The following is a 13,952-nucleotide window of genomic DNA, read 5'->3' as shown; positions in this document are numbered from 1 at the left end:
TCCTTTTTTCTTTTCTCCCCGGGCCTCATATCTGTTTGGACCAGCCCTGGTTTTATCGTGTTTATAACATTTTTTAAAACTAACTGTAACTAAACCAAGTAAATGTTGATTTATCCAATTTTGAGTAATTTGGTTTCGGAACAGTAATTTGGTTAACCAGAAAATTAATTAAAATTGAACATGAAAAAATTAAACATATTAAACTTTGAGAAAATGCAAATAAAAACTAGTATAGAAACATTAAATGTAAAACATTTGTAAAACAGAAAAACATTTGTTTGAATAGTGGTGTAGTGAGTATTATGGTCAATAGCCGATACAAAGTGCTAAAATGAATTTGTTACAAACAAAAACTTCTCTTTAATTGTTTAAAAGTGATAAATGAATTTGCAATCTTCTATGGGACAAATACACAAATATGCAATTAAACAAAGATGCACTAAGCTATGAACTAATAAAACTTGAAAACAATTAAAAGTCAAAAGTAATGTCAGTCGTGAGACAACTCAGTAAGTTATAAACTAATAAATTTTTAAAAACCTATAACTATTACATAACAAGTAATAAGTTATATAAAAACATTTACTTAAGCGTATATAATGCTTCTCTATATTTATCTTCACCAACATCAATACCCTTGTTTCCATTATCACCAACAACAATGACATCTTAAGTGAAATTCAAAGAAAATTTTCATGAACGTTGAATAAAGCTACTGCCGTAAATGAGCATCGTCATCATTCTCAAAGAAAAATGCATCAATACATTTAAATGAAATACAAAAAGGAAAGGTTACCCTTTGATAGTGATCTCACTTCTTCCAATCCCAGCCCCAGCTAAACCAGACATGACCTTAGACATAAGAAAGAATATAACAAAATTTAACAAACACACCCACTCAAATTACCCTTTTAATAACAATTTTCCCAATAAAAGTGGCTTCTATCAAGTAAAAGTTTTTTTTACCAAATGTCAATATACTGCAATTACACATTTCAAATACAAAGAATGCAACAAATATAACCATATTTGTTCAAAACTTACATTTCCTCAACTGTTAAGCAGCACCAAACAATGCAAATTATGTCAGCCAGCAGTCCTTTTCCTACACATGAAACCAACCATTTAAATCTAAAGTTTAAAAAAGCGACAATTAAGAAAACTTAATCCCAAAAAATCAGATTGCAAAAAAAAAATTAAACAAAAAAAGTGGACTTATTATAAACATCTCAATTAACTTTTAAGTCATTATGTGCAACTTACTCGTAAGAAAAATTGAAGATTTTGATAAGTCAAATTCAAAAAAGAAGATATGGGCTGCAAATCGATTTATGCTTCAAAGGAGACACACTGTGATGTCATCGTAGAAAATGGTAGGCAACAGAGGAGTTAGAACTAATAATGATAGAGTATTAGTGGAATACACACATACAAACAGAGTAAAAGGTAAACACTAAAAATGACATACACTGATTTGAAGTATCAAACTGATGGAAGGTTGATGTTTTTATCCTTCAATTTATGCAGATGATTTATGAGAGATCGGACGTGTGAATGAAATGTTGATATAGATTTAAGGTATTTATAATTTGAAAAAACATGGGATTGACAAAGAAAATCGATTCACATCACATTGAAAATAGGAGATATTATGTTTCAAAGTTTATTAAAAACAGGATATATGATATTTTCTGTTGCAGGTTATAATTTTGAGAGGTTTTTATTGAATGGTACCATTTTCCATGTAATCAAGTTTATTTTATGGTTTGATCCTGGACCGGTCCAAACGGTAGGCAACCCGGACAACTGTCCAGGGCTCATGACTCCAAGGGGCCCAAAATTTATGGGCTATTTAATTATATATAAAAAACAAATTATTACCTAAATGATTTTTAGCTCCTAAAGTTGGTTGAAACTCAAATTAGCTCAAAAGATAAACAATTTAGTTTGTTTGTTATTGCTAATTGAACACGTCTATATTGAAGAATAAATGATTTTTTTTTTGAATCTTTATTATATTTGTCTTTGAGGGGATCTTTTTTTCTTTTCGCCCCGGCCCTCATATATGTTTGGATCGGCCCTGGTTTTATCGTGTTTATAACATTTTTTAAAACTAACTGTAACTAAACCAAGTAAATGTTGATTTATCCAATTTTGAGTAATTTGGTTAACCAGAAAATCAATTAAAATTGAACATGAAAAAATTAAACGTGTTAAACTTTGAGAAAATGCAAATAAAAATTAGTATAGAAACACTAAATGTAAAACAGCAAAGCATTTGTTTGACTAGTGGTGCAGTGGGTATTATGGCCAATAGCCGATACCAAGTGCTAAAGTGAATTTGTTACAAACAAAAACTGCTCTTTAATTGTTCAAAAGAGATAAATGAATCTGCAATCTTCTATGGGACAAATACAAAGATATGCAATTAAACAAAGTTGCACTAAGCTATGAACTAATAAAACTTGAAAACAATTAAAAGTCAAAAGTGATGTCAGTCTTGAGACAACTCAGTAAGTTATAAACTAATAAATTTTTAAAAAGCTATAACTATTACATAACAAGTAATAAGTTATATAAAAACATTTACTTAAGCGTATATAATACTTCTCTATGTTTATCTTCAACAACATCAATACCATTGTTTCCATTATCACCAACAACAATGGCATCTTAAGTGAAATTCAAAGAAAACTTTCATAAACGTTGAATGAAGCTACTGCCGTAAATGAGCATTCTCATCATTCTCAAAGAAAAATGCATCAATACATTTAAATGAAATACAAAAAGGAGAGGTTACCCTTTGATAGTGATCTTACTTCTTCCTATCCCAGCCCCAGCTAAACCAGACATGACCTTAAACATAAGAAAGAATATAACAGAATTTAACAAACACAACCACTCAAATTACCCTTTTAATAACAACTTTCCCAATAAAAGGGGCTTCTATCAAGTAAAAGTTTTTTTTACCAAATGTCAATATACTGCAATTACACATTTCAAATACAAAGAATGCAACAAATATAACCATATTTGTTCAAAACTTACATTTCCTCAACTGTTAAGCAGCACCAAACAATGCAAATTATGTCAGCCAGCAGTCCTTTTCCTACACATGAAACCAACCATTTACATCTAAAGTTTAAAAAAGCGACAATTAAGAAAACTTAATCCTAAAAAATCATATTGCAAAAAAAAAAATAAACAAAAAAAGTGGACTTATTATAAACATCTCAATTAACTTTTAAGTCATTATGTGGAACTTACTTGTAAGAAAAATTGAAGATTTTGATAAGTCAAATTCAAAAAAGAAGATATGGGGCTGCAAATCGATTTATGCTTCAAAGGAGACACACTGTGATGTCATCGTAGAAAATGGTAGGCAATAGAGGAGTTAGAACTAATAATGATAGAGTATTATTGGAATACACACATACAAACAGAGTAAAAGGCAAACACTAAAAACGCCATACACTGATTTGAAGTATCAAACTGATGGAAGGTTGATGTTTTTATCCTTCAATTTATGCAGATGATTTATGAGAGATCGGATGTGTGAATGAAATGTTGATATAGGTTTAAGGTATTTATAATTTGAAAAAACATGGGATTGACAAATAAAATCGATTCAAATCGCATTGAAAATAGGAGATATTATGTTTCAAAGTTTATTAAAAACAGGATATATGATATTTTCTGTTACAGGTTATAATTTTAAGAGGTTTTTATTGAAAAATGTTGCTGGATATAATAAGGATTACCTATTTTCAAGCAATTGAATCCTAATCTCTTATTATAGGTGGAATATAAGATCATATAATTGCCTAAATATTGTATTACTTTCGGATTTAGTGTAGATAATTGGATTGTTTGTAATGTAAATTGCTGAAAATAAGGAAAATAATAATAATAATAATTAATAGGCCCGATATATAGAGGTAAATAATCTATTATAGTTGAAATATCTTCTTAAATTTTAAATAACCTGCATTATATTCTCCTTACTTAGTGGGAAGAATTTAAATTTTGTAATGCTAGATTGCAAAAAATCAGGAATGTACACGACGCATTAAATGGCCAAGGGGTAAAAAGTAGAAGAAGGGCAATTTTGTAAATTCGCTTTGATAAAATAGGCGGGAAAATAAGCTGGGGATTGGCGCATGAGAAGACACGTGGTATGAATGGTACTGTTTTATTATAGTAGCGGATATATATATATATATATATATATATATATATATATATATATATATATATATATATATATATATATATATATATATATATATATATATATATATGTTCAGGTTCATTTGAGACCATTCTAATTTTGTGAGACCGTGAGACCAAATCTAAAAATAATTTTAAAATGCAAAATAAATGGAAAAATCCAAAAATTCTTTTTTTAAATATTATTTTCGGAACTTGAATTAACTAAAAAAATAAAAAATAAATAAATAAATACAAAAAATAAAAAAAAAATCTCGTTTTTTTTTTTTTTATAAAATATGTGAAATATTCTAAATAGAATATTACACTGATATATTCTAAAAAATAATTTTAAAATGCAAAATAAATGGAAAAATCTAAAAATTCTTTTTTAAATATTATTTCCGGAACTTGAATTAACTAAAAAAAATCCTATTTTTTTTAAAAAAATACGTGAAATATTCTAAATAGAATATTACACTGTATATATTCTAAAAATAATTTTAAAATGCAAAATAAATGGAAAAATCAAAAAATTCTTTTTTGAAATATTATTTTCGGAACTTGAATTAACTAAAATTTTTTTTTTTAAAATAAATAAAATAAAATAAAATAAAAAAATGTGTCTCACGGTCTTACAAAATTAGACCGTCTCACATGAACTTAACCCTATATATATATATATATATATATATATATATATATATATATATATATATATATATATATATATATATATATTTTTAAAGGGTATAAATACTAACCACTACGACTACCAAGGTCGTGCAAAAATAATAATAATAATAACAAACCAAAACTAAAATCCGAACACCTAAACCACTCTGCTTTTAAAAAGACTAATTTTATATATATAACCAAAAAAAACAAAACCAAACAATATTATCCAAGCAACATCCTTTCGTATATAAATTTAAATGATAAATATATTATAAATTAAAATTACTAATATATTTTAAAGTGTTACATGAGAATTGGAAACTATGAAATTTAAATCGTATATATAAACATATGGGGTTGAAATTAAGAAAATTATTAAATATAATAAAGGTTATCAAGTAAATAATAAAGAAAATTTATGTATCCTATATATTTAAGCAAATCATCAAGCAAATCATCTGTGGCAGGCCCAATATTATTTTAAAATTAAGGATTTAGGAAAGTGGAAGGAAGAAGTCTTTGAAAATTAGGGAAATATTTTCATAAAATAACGACAAAATTACAAAAATATTCCAGTGATTTGCCAAAAGTTACAAAGTCAGTCTCTGTTAATTTTTTTTGATGCAAATGGTCCTTTTGGTTTTGCAAAACTTGCAAAGATAACCCTTTTTACTAACACCGTTAGTATTGAGCCGTTAGGGACTGAATCTGTAAGGGCATTTTCGTCTTTTCAAGTATAAAGGCACTGAATTCGTGACATTTGATAAACCACAGAGACCATTTTCGAAGTTTGTTTGAAAAAGTGAAATAATTAGCTTAAAGAAGAAAAGCGAAAAGCTTGAACTCGAGACCTCTCCCCTTATATCACAAGGGCCCTTACCAATTGAACTGGAAACTAATTTAGTTATATCTTCCGAAAACTATTTTATATAATAACGAAAACGTTAATACATAAATAATAAATAAATTACAAAAAACAATTTTTTTTATGTAATTTTTTTTAAGTAAAGCAAAATGTATTTTAGCTGTATTATAAAAAAATAGTTTTTTACAAACAATTTGTATGTATTTTTATGTATTTATTTTACGTAAAATATATTATTTTATGTCTCTAAAAAATACGTTTTCGTATAAAAAATATGTTTTCGTATAAAAAATATGTTTTCGTAAAAAAAAATTATTGTCTTTGAAATAATAATAATTAGTAATTTTTTTTAAGTAAAGCAAAATGTATTTTAGCTGTTAATACATCCCCAAAATCACGGCCAAAAAAGACCAATTTTGTTTATGCTTTATAAAAATCAGAGTACTTCATTTTATAAAAAGGTTGTGGAATTTGTTCCCAGAAAAACACGATAAATACGTTATTAAAACATTTTCGAAGAAACGTATTTTTATTCATCTTAAAATGTTTGGGATGTCATCGTTAATACCGAAACATAAGCATAAACAGAACTTACAATGATTTACACTAGTGATCTACATCTCTTTTAAATCTCTCAGTGTAATGTCACTTCACTTCGTCACCTGTGATATACATAAACTGAGTGGGTCAGGTTGGGAAACCTGGTGAGTACATAGGGTTTTCAACCCACAATAATATAATTGTTATGTTTAATCATCAAACAATTAACCCCATTACCCATCCCCGTTATCTTCTTTACTCTTAAGGATTTAACCTAAGAGTCGTCTATCATGCATTTGTTTATTCTTAAGTCCCTTACTTCCAGGGTTATAGGACTGGCACTAAATCCATAACTGCCGATGTTAGTTCGTAAAGCACTAATTCCATAGCTGTTATATCCTACTCATCGGGTACTAAATCCATAGCTACCAGCGTTCAACAGGTACTAATTCCATAGCTACCAATTCCTACAGGTACTAAATCCATAGCTACCAGCGTCTAACTAATAGGTACTAAGTCCATAGCTACCAATTTCTAACAGGTACTAAATCCATAGCTACCAACGTCTAACAGGTACTAAGTCCATAGCTACCGGTGTTTGTCCCATAGGCACTAAGTCTATAGTTGCCAATGTATACTCACGTCATCTTCTATCTCTCATCATTTATCTACCCATCATCATACCCAACATATTCGTATATATAAAATACGTATACAGTTTAAATCCCTTAAAACATGTATAAAACGTTCATCCAGCATAGACAGCAAGTATTCAGATAATATGCACACATAGCACGTAGTTTATATAAAATACTTCATATCTATGTGTTAGATGAAAGGGACTATGCACTCACAACACGTAAATTATATAATAAATACTTCATATCTATGTGTAAGATGAAAGGGACTATGCTCTCACCTGATTAGGTGGTGATTCCGAACTCAGACAACACTTCGTTATCTCAAAACAATTTTCCTCGACAAAACCTAGTATCAATACCACTAGGGTTTAGTTTTTAACGTTAACCACGACTAATTAATGGTCTAGCTATTATTACTATTATATAAGCGTTAAATAACACTCAATATAACTCATAATAATAGCCCAAATAATTATTTTAAGGTCCTAATAATGTTACTATAATTAAATAAAAGCTATATTAAATATAGTATAGGCATGACTCACTTACAATGGGTTTTTATTAAAAACCGGGCTTCGTTGGAGCAGCGTTTCCGAGCCGAAAGCTTTTCTTCTCGGAGCCGTCGGGCGCTCCGGGGCTTTCTTCTCGTGATAGGGAGGTTCCGTAGACTTGGGAGGGGTTTAGGGAGGCTAGAGAGAAGTTAGAGAGAGAAAGAGAGGCTTATGGTGTGAAGAAAATATGAGGAGTTCACCCATGTATTTATAGGAGTTTTATAGTAAAGTAGCCTCTAAGCTTCGTCCGTAACTTTTGCATACGAGCTTCGTTTTTGTCTGTCTTTTTACCGTTGAGATCCTATTAATGAGATCTTCAACTTTCGTTTAGACCTCGTTAGCTAATTCTCATTCTATCTCGGATTTACAAAACTGTATCGAATTCGCCGCGCTCGAAAAGTAGGGACTAAGCTTCGTCCATAACTTTCGCATACGAGCTCCATTTTTGTCTGTCTTTTTACCGTTGAGTTCCTATTAATTAGATATTCAACTCTCATTTAGACCTCGTTGGCTAATTCTCATTCTATTTCGGATTTACAAAACTGTATCGAATTCGCCGCGCTCGAAAAGTAGGGACTAAGCTTCGTCCATAACTTTCGCATACGAGCTCCATTTTTGTCTGTCTTTTTACCGTTGAGTTCCTATTAATTAGATCTTCAACTCTCATTTAGACCTCGTTGGCTAATTCTCATTCTATTTCGGATTTACAAAACTGTATCGAATTCGCCGCGCTCGAAAAGTAGCGACTAAGCTTCGTCTATATCTATCTCATACTATCTCCGTTTTCGACGTTCTTTATATCCATACGTAGGTAAAAATAATATCTACAACTTTCATTTTGGCTCCGTCAGCTAATTCTCGACCGATCATAAATTTAACAGTATGAGGCGTTTAGACTGTTAAATGACCGCGAAGAATTCGTAACTCTTTCATACGAACTCCGTTTTCGTCCATCTTTTTACTGTTGAGTTCCTATTATTGAGATCTTTAACTCTCATTTAGTTCGCGTAAGCCAAAAACCACTCGAACTAAAATTTGAGTTTCGAGTTGTACACTACTAAGCTGAAACTTTGAAAAATCATAACTTCCTCATACGAAGTCAGATTTGGGCGTTCTTTTTACGGATTTTCTCATTTTAACATACTATACGACTTTGGTTTAGATAACTAAGGCTAAAAAGTCTTCTATCATAAATTCACTTTTTACGCTTCCCGGTGCCGTGCCGGTTTTGCCGTAAAACTTCGACAGGCCATAACTTCTTCGTTATAACTCAGATTTCGGCGTTCTTTATATGTACGGAAACCTTGTGACATATACTATAACTTGGTTAAAATTATTTATTCTAAATAATATTTTGCCGAAAAGTCGTTTTCGACCCATATTGCCTCTAAATTGACTTGCCCGGATCTACGGGCGTTACAATTATCTCCCCCTTAGGATGATTACGTCCCAGAATCATCAACGAAATAGGGCTTGTATAATGACTCCATACGTCATCTCTTCATCCTAGGTAATAATTATAACTTCTATATTCCTTCAAGTCTATCTCTTAGACTCATTGACTGTAAGCAGTACTCGATCGTGCACCTGCTCTCTACCTCAGGCTAGACTTCAAATTATGACCTATCATCATGTGATGCACGTTTAGACTTAGGTCTCTTAGAGTTAAATTCTAAAATAGAATATGCCTTCCTTCATGTTCTAGTGTGATATAATCACACTTTAACATGTAGCGTTTCTGGCTACCAACTTCTTTAACAACGAACGCGATACTTCTATTGATCGCTTTGATTTCAATTGTTTGGTTTTTCTCGGACGCTACATCGAACTTGGTTCCCTGAACCACGCAACATACTCATCGTAGTCGGACTCAATTCGGTACGACCACTAGGGTCGGAAATCAACAATCTTTTTAGTCGTTATCGAAACGATGGTAATGACATACTTGAAAAAAATGAAATCAATTACTAGCTTCTTGGTAACCTTGTGACTTTCCCCGATCCAAGTGTGAGTCCTGTGCTTCCGGTAGTATAGGCCTCTACTACCATTCACACCTACTCATACTCGTCCCAAGTATTGTCTCGCAGTTTCCCAAGTCACCATGCAGCAATTCATACAATCATTCAACACATCAGATAACAAAACGAAGGTTTTATATCATTTCTTGAAACGATTACATAGGTGTTCAAGTTCACCCTAGACTATGCCTCTACTAGGCTACATCATACGAAACTATGACTACTGCATAATCCGATCCTCGGGTAAGAAGTCCTCATTCTAGATTCCTCGCATGGTTCTCTGCTTCGTCGAGGATCATGTGAAATGCCCTTGGCCTTGGTGGCGTTTCCGGTCTTGCTGCTTTATTTTTCCTTGGGCAGTCTCTGGACATGTGCCCCTTGCCTCCACATCCATAGCATACTTTGTCATTATGCGTGCAGTCTTTGGAATAGTGACTAGTCCTCCCACACTTGTAACAAGTCACTTCTTCGTTGCACTTTCCACCATGCTTCTTCTTGCATCTATCACACCATCTTGCTTCACCTCCATTTGCTCCTCCAAGCTTTCAGAATTTGCTTTCCTTGTTCGGCCTCGAAGATCCTTCAAACTTCCGCTTCTCTCCTACCTTATCTTTTTCTAGACCCTTTTCTCTTATCTGGGCCTCTACGTTCTTAGCTGCCCTAACAGCTGCTTTCAAGGTAGTTGTCGTTTTGACCATTGGGCCAAAGTCAATGGGCAGTCCGTTAGCAAACCTATCAATCTTGGAGAGTTCAGTAGGCACCAAGTAGGGGAATAGCTTCATCCTTTCGGTGAATGCGGTGTCATACTCGTCAATACTCATCTTCCCTTTCTTCAGGTTCTGAAACTCGTTGTTTAGGTCTATCAGATCTACCTCCGAGCAGTACTGCATTTTCAACTGCTCCAAAAACTCTTCCCACGACATCCTTAAGGCTTCTCCTCGTGGCATCGTATCTGCCAATAGCTTCCACCAGCTCAAGACTCCAGCTTTCAGTTGTCTTACTGCGAAGACAGTCTTCTGTTTCTCATTACAGTTGCAGCTCTCAAACACCATCTCCATCTCAGAGATCCAATCCATAATCTCAACCGGCTTCGGGCTTCCTAAGAGACTTGGGGGTTTCGCACCCAAGAAATTCTTGTATATCCGCCCATCCTTGTTGTTTCTCCCTTCAGGGCCATCCCTTTGCTCACCTTGAGTCCCTACTTGACTCACTTGGCGGCTGTAGTTCCCTTCCTCTGATTGCTCGGGAACTGGCTCTGTCGATTCAACATGTACGGTAGGTTCGTCCCTGTTCAACATTTGTCTCATTTCTTCCCTTTTTTCAGCTAACATAGCCCGAATCATGGCTTGAACTCCAACCATGGTGACTGGCTCAGGCGCAACTTCTTCAACAACAGGTATTTGCTGAACCACTGGGGGTTGGTTTCGGTTCCCATTCGCATTTACGTTTCCGCTACGGGTTCTTGCCATCTTGATCTCTACACCGAATAAGGTGAATCTAGATCTTAATTTAGGATTGACGTCTTAAATCATACTTATCACCCCGAAACGTTTATATGCTAGTTCTAATATCGTAGTTAAACGCTTAGAATCCTAAACATATAAGGCTTCCAGATCCGGTCGGCAACAGACCATAGATCCGAACAAATAACAACATATCATGCACAAAGCATTTAGCACATAAAAGCAATTTAGGCATCATTCCTAAAATAAGCTAGTGCTCACACCTGACAATCATCGCTTAGCATTCTAAGTTTAAGTCTAGAAATAAATCCATATTCCTAGTTCGCTTAAACTAATGCTCTGATACCAACTGTGACATCCCCAAAATCACGGCCAAAAAAGACCGATTTTGTTTATGCTTTATAAAAATCAGAGTACTTCATTTTATAAAAAGGTTGCGTAATTTGTTCCCAGAAAAACACGATAAATACGTTATTAAAACATTTTTGAAGAAACGTATTTTTATTCATCTTAAAATGTTTGGGATGTCATCGTTAATACCGAAACATAAGCATAAACAGAACTTACAATGATTTACACTAGTGATCTACATCTCTTTTAAATCTCTCAGTGTAATGTCACTTCACTTCGTCACCTGTGATATACATAAACTGAGTGGGTCAGGTTGGGAAACCTGGTGAGTACATAGGGTTTTCAACCCACAATAATATAATTGTTATGTTTAATCATCAAACAATTAACCCCATTACCCATCCCCGTTATCTTCTTTACTCTTAAGGATTTAACCTAAGAGTCGTCTATCATGCATTTGTTTATTCTTAAGTCCCTTACTTCCAGGGTTATAGGACTGGCACTAAATCCATAACTGCCGATGTTAGTTCGTAAAGCACTAATTCCATAGCTGCTATATCCTACTCATCGGGTACTAAATCCATAGCTACCAGCGTTCAACAGGTACTAATTCCATAGCTACCAATTCCTACAGGTACTAAATCCATAGCTACCAGCGTCTAACTAATAGGTACTAAGTCCATAGCTACCAATTTCTAACAGGTACTAAATCCATAGCTACCAACGTCTAACAGGTACTAAGTCCATAGCTACCGGTGTTTGTCCCATAGGCCCTAAGTCTATAGTTGCCAATGTATACTCACGTCATCTTCTATCTCTCATCATTTATCTACCCATCATCATACCCAACATATTCGTATATATAAAATACGTATACAGTTTAAATCCTTTAAAACATGTATAAAACGTTCATCCAGCATAGACAGCAAGTATTCAGATAATATGCACACATAGCACGTAGTTTATATAAAATACTTCATATCTATGTGTTAGATGAAAGGGACTATGCACTCACAACACGTAAATTATATAATAAATACTTCATATCTATGTGTAAGATGAAAGGGACTATGCACTCACCTGATTAGGTGGTGATTCCGAACTCAGACAGCACTTCGTTATCTCAAAACAATTTTCCTCGACAAAACCTAGTATCAATACCACTAGGGTTTAGTTTTTAACGTTAACCACGACTAATTAATAGTCTAGCTATTATTACTATTATATAAGCGTTAAATAACACTCAATATAACTCATAATAATAGCCCAAATAATTATTTTAAGGTCCTAATAATGTTACTATAATTAAATAAAAGCTATATTAAATATAGTATAGGCATAACTCACTTACAATGGGTTTTTATTAAAAACCGGGCTTCGTTGGAGCAGCGTTTCCGAGCCGAAAGCTTTTCTTCTCGGAGCCGTCGGGCGCTCCGGGGCTTTCTTCTCGTGATAGGGAGGTTCCGTAGACTTGGGAGGGGTTTAGGGAGGCTAGAGAGAAGTTAGAGAGAGAAAGAGAGGCTTATGGTGTGAAGAAAATATGAGGAGTTCACCCTTGTATTTATAGGAGTTTTATAGTAAAGTAGCCTCTAAGCTTCGTCCGTAACTTTTGCATACGAGCTTCGTTTTTGTCTGTCTTTTTACCGTTGAGATCCTATTAATGAGATCTTCAACTTTTGTTTAGACCTCGTTAGCTAATTCTCATTCTATCTCGGATTTACAAAACTGTATCGAATTCGCCGCGCTCGAAAAGTAGGGACTAAGCTTCGTCCATAAATTTCGCATACGAGCTCCATTTTTGTCTGTCTTTTTACTGTTGAGTTCCTATTAATTAGATCTTCAACTCTCATTTAGACCTCGTTGGCTAATTCTCATTCTATTTCGGATTTACAAAACTGTATCGAATTCGCCGCGCTCGAAAAGTAGCGACTAAGCTTCGTCTATATCTATCTCATACTATCTCCGTTTTCGACGTTCTTTATATCCATACGTAGGTAAAAATAATATCTACAACTTTCATTTTGGCTCCGTCAGCTAATTCTCGACCGATCATAAATTTAACAGTATGAGGCGTTTAGACTGTTAAATGACCGCGAAGAATTCGTAACTCTTTCATACGAACTCCGTTTTCGTCCATCTTTTTACTGTTGAGTTCCTATTATTGAGATCTTTAACTCTCATTTAGTTCGCGTAAGCCAAAAACTGCTCGAACTAAAATTCGAGTTTCGGGCTGTACACTACTAAGCTGAAACTTTGAAAAATCATAACTTCCTCATACGAAGTCAGATTTGGGCGTTCTTTTTACGGATTTTCTCATTTTAACATACTCTACGACTTTGGTTTAGATAACTAAGGCTAAAAAGTCTTCTATCATAAATTCACTTTTTACGCTTCCCGGTGCCGTGCCGGTTTTGCCGTAAAACTTCGACAGGCCATAACTTCTTCGTTATAACTCAGATTTCAGCGTTCTTTATATGTACGGAAACCTTGTGACATATACTATAACTTGGTTAAAATTATTTATTCTAAATAGTCTTTTGCCGAAAAATCGTTTTCGACCCATATTGCCTCTAAATTGACTTGCCCGGATCTACGGGCGTTACATCGTCACTGCCACCCAACATTACCACCACTTC

The 13,952-nt window shown here is 33.4% G+C and overlaps 1 long non-coding RNA gene across 1 annotated transcript; it reads right to left on the bottom strand.

Annotated features, from left to right (window-relative positions):
- Positions 1 to 1,042: 1,042 nt before the first annotated feature.
- On the bottom strand, positions 1,043 to 6,417 carry LOC145039296 (uncharacterized). The gene is made up of 4 exons (XR_013679807.1): positions 6,348 to 6,417; positions 3,049 to 3,109; positions 2,801 to 2,856; positions 1,043 to 1,105 (listed from the first exon to the last, which is right to left on the bottom strand). It is a non-coding gene; the product is annotated as an uncharacterized LOC145039296 (long non-coding RNA).
- Between the last annotated feature and the right edge of the window lie 7,535 nt (positions 6,418 to 13,952).

This window comes from Lactuca saligna, chromosome 4 (assembly GCF_052625555.1).
Source record: "Lactuca saligna cultivar CGN05327 chromosome 4, ASM5262555v1, whole genome shotgun sequence".
NCBI lineage: Eukaryota > Viridiplantae > Streptophyta > Magnoliopsida > Asterales > Asteraceae > Lactuca > Lactuca saligna.
Note: the sequence above shows the minus strand (reverse complement) of the source record. Positions and strands in the feature narration are given on the sequence as shown.